The sequence below is a fragment of the Delphinus delphis genome, chromosome X, assembly GCF_949987515.2.
Source record: "Delphinus delphis chromosome X, mDelDel1.2, whole genome shotgun sequence".
Classification (NCBI taxonomy): domain Eukaryota; kingdom Metazoa; phylum Chordata; class Mammalia; order Artiodactyla; family Delphinidae; genus Delphinus; species Delphinus delphis.
This window is the reverse complement of record NC_082704.1, coordinates 9,243,049-9,247,031: the sequence shown is the minus strand read 5'-3', so window position 1 is coordinate 9,247,031 and position 3,983 is coordinate 9,243,049. Positions and strand designations below refer to the sequence as shown.

The 3,983-nt window shown below is 43.7% G+C and overlaps 1 pseudogene; it reads left to right on the top strand.

Annotated features, from left to right (window-relative positions):
• The first annotated feature begins 1,688 nt into the window (after positions 1 to 1,688).
• Positions 1,689 to 3,661, top strand: LOC132418741 (52 kDa repressor of the inhibitor of the protein kinase-like; annotated as a pseudogene).
• The last annotated feature ends 322 nt before the right edge of the window (positions 3,662 to 3,983 follow it).

The following is a 3,983-nucleotide window of genomic DNA, read 5'->3' as shown; positions in this document are numbered from 1 at the left end:
CTGTATTTTAAAATATCTTTAGTGAGCATATAATATTTTCTAAGCAGAAAATAAACAGTTGAACAAAAATAAGTTTCACAAGATGAACAAAAAAATAGGTCTTTTTGTGCTCATACTGTGTAAGTTATGAGTTTATCATTATAATGTTGGTGTCTAAAATCATTTAACTAAAGAATGGTTGATGCATTTCTGGAATAGTGAGGAAAGACAACTATGGTTTTGCTAAAACATATTAGGGATTAAATGGAGAAGATATCTAGATTTTATCCACACTCTGGCCCCAGGTCAAAGTGGTCTGTCTCTCCTCTGAACTCTTGGAGGGTTTATTTTGCATATTACTCATTAAGTGCATGTCCTTTACTCCAGTATTCCCAACGAAGTGGTTTCATGGGGACAGATTCCGTGTCTTTAAAGCTGTATTTTCTGTAAAGTCTAGTGCATAGTTATTCAATGAATATGTGATGGCTGATGAAAAAAGTGGCATAGCTCATTTTATGACACTGAATGGACTTTGACACAGCAACTTGCTCTTTTACTGTCATGGAGACTTAGATGATACATAACATGAAGAAATGACGACACAAAGTTTATGCACCTTGCCCGAGATCACACAGTTCATAAGTGAGAGGGTTGGGACTTACATTCAGGTTGTCTTACTCTGGAGTTTGAGGCGTTTACTGATACACAGTATGTCAGACTCCATGACAGATTCTGCTGGAAAAAAACCCAATTAACCCAAATAGATTCAGACAATGTATTACATAGTCAACAAAAGCAAGATCACTATAGTGTCAGCTCCCCATACCCTTTGTGCCACAGAGAAACACTGAAACAAAAGGGGGAAAGTGACAGGCAATATAAGTAGCGGAGTACATTGTTGCTGAGGGGCCAATTCCACACCACAGCTGAGAAGTTTTATAGCTTGCAGCTCTCCCTTAAGGGGGTTGGCATGGAGCTCTCCTCTAAACTCTACTATCTAGATAAAATCTGATAAGTGGGCAAATAAGTCAGCTCATTTGAGTAAGTGGGAGATGTAAGCAAAGAAAAAGCAACAAACTGCACGTTTAGTTGATAAGGCTACGAGACAAAATGCCCTGATAATGTGAGTGAGGAGCTTGGTCTTGGTTTACAGCATCATGTAAAGTTCTAAGGAAGGATTATACAAGGCTGAGGTGTCCTTCAAGGACAGCATTGTGTCAGAATAGCTGTTGAGGGCTTCCCTGGTGGCGCAGTGGTTGAGAGTCCGCCTGCCGATGCAGGGGACACGGGTTCGTGCCCCGGTCCGGGAAGATCCCACAGGCCGCGGGGCGGCTGGGCCTGTGAGCCATGGCCGCTGAGCCTGCGCGTCCGGAGCCTGTGCTCCGCAACGGGAGAGGCCACAACTGTGAGAGGCCCGCGTACTGCAAAAAAAAAAAAAAAAAAATCTTTATTTGAAATTTTGATTCTTTTTTTTTTTTTTTTTTTTTTTTTTTTTTTTTTTTGCGGTACGCGGGCCTCTCACTGCTGTGGCCTCTCCCGTTGCAGAGCACAGGCTCCGGACGCACAGGCTCAGCGGCCATGGCTCACGGGCCCAGCTGCTCCGCGGCATGTGGGATCTTCCCGGACCGGAGCACAAACCCGTGTCCCCTGCATCGGCAGGCGGACTCCCAACCACTGCGCCACCAGGGAAGCCCTGAAAGTTGATTCTTATGGGAAAACAGAACATACCTCTGGATGGACATGAAGCTGATGAAATCCCAGAAGGTCTCTTTACTCCTGATAACTTTCAAGCACTGCTGGAGTGCCAGATCAATTCTGGTGAAGAGGTTCTGAGAAAGCGCTTTGAGACAACAGCAGTTAACACATTGTTCTGTTCACAAACACAACAGAAACAGATGATAGAGATCTGTGAGAACTGCATTCAGGAAGAGATCCTCAGGGAAGTGAGAGACTCACTTCTTTTCCATCATCACTGACAATGTGGTGGACATAGCAGGGGAAGAGCACCTGCCTGTGTTGGTGAGATTTGTTGATGAAGCTCACAATCTGAGAGAGGAATCTGTGGGCTTTCTGCCTCATGAAGCTGATGCAGAAATTTTGGCCGTGAAATTTCACACTATGATAACTGAGAAGTGGGGATTAAACATGGAGTACTGTCGTGGCCAGGCTTACATTGTGCCCAGTGGATTTTCTTCCAAAATGAAAGTTGTTGCTTCTAGACTTTTAGGGAAATATCCCCAAGCTACCTACACACTCTGCTCTTCCTGTGCCTTAAATATGTGGTTGGCGAAATCAGTGCCTGTTATGGGAGTATCTGTCGCATTAGGAACAGCTGAGGAAGTTTGTTCTTTTTTCCATCGATCACTAGAACTGCTTTTATTTTTTTTTATTTTAGTTTTTTTGTGTGATACGCGGGCCTCTCACTGTTGTGGCCTCTCCTGTTGCGGAGCACAGGCTCCGGACGCGCAGGCTCAGCGGCCATGGCTCACGGGCCCAGCCGCCCCGCGGCATGTGGGATCCTACCGGACCGGGGCACGAACCCGTGTCCCCTGCATCGGCAGGCGGACTCTCAACCACTGCGCCACCAGGGAAGCCCCTAGAACTGATTTTAGAGTTTGATAATATAATTTCTGTCTTCTTTCAGAACAATGAAGAAACAGGCATAGAACTGAAGGAAATTTGCCATTCTCAGTGGACAGGCAGGCATGATGCTTTTGAAATCTTAGTGGACCTCCTACAAGCACTTGTTTTGTGTTTAGATGGTATAAATAATGACACAAATGTTAAATGGAATAACTGTATAGCTGGCCTAGCATTTGTACTCTGTAGTGTGGTAACAGATTGTGATTTCATCGTTACCATTGTTGTTCTTAAAAATGTTCTATGTTTTACAAGAGCCTTTGGGAAAAATCTTCAGGGGCAAACCTCTGATGTCTTCTCTGAGGCCAGCAGTTTGACTGCAGTGCTGCATTCACTAAATGAAGTGATGGAAAATATCGAAGTTTATCATGAATTTTCGTTTGAGGAAGCCACAAATTTGGCAACCAAACTTGGTATTCAGATGAAACTCCCAGGGAAATTTCACAGAGCTCAGCATAGTAACCTGGAATCTCAGCTAACCTCTGAGAGTTACTATAAAGAAACTCTAAGTGTTCCAACAGTGGAACACATTATTCAGGAACTGAAAGATATATTCTTAGAACAGCACCTCAAAGCTCTTAAATGCTTATCTCTGGTATCCTCTATCATGGGACAGCTCAAATTTAATACATCAGAGGAGCATCATGCTGACATGTACAGAAGTGATTTACCTAATCCTGACACGCTGTCTGCTGAGCTGCAGTGATGGAGAATCAAGTGGAAACACAGAGGGAAAGATATAAAACTTCCACCACTATTTATGAAGCCCTTCATCGGCTAGACATCAAGTTTTTTCCTAATGTTTATGCATTGCTGAAGGTCCTATGTATTCTTCCTGTGATGAAGGTTGAGAATGAATGCTAAGAAAATGGGCAAAAGCATCTCAAAGCATACCCGAGGAACACTTTGACAGACCAAAATTCAAGTAACTTGGCTTTGCTTAACATAAATTTTGATATAAAACATGATTTGGATTTAATGGTGGATACATATATCAAACTCTATACAAGTGCTTCCTACAGATAATTCAGAGACCATTTAAATACTTAAGAGACTTTTTGTTTTGTTTTGTTTTTTGCGGTACGCGGGCCTCTCACTGTTGTGGCCTCTCCCGTTGCGGAGCACAGGCTCCAGACGCACAGGCTCAGCGGCCATGGCTCACGGGCCCAGCCGCTCCGCGGCATGTGGCATCTTCCTGGACTGGGGCATGAACCCGTGTCCCCTGCATCAGCAGGCAGACTCTCAACCACTGTGCCACCAGGAAAGCCCCTTAAGGGACTTTTAAAATAGGCTTTTTCTTATATTTGATGTTTGAAAAAATCTGTAAGAAATTTGAAAATATCTTACAGAAAAGTTGTAAGGTG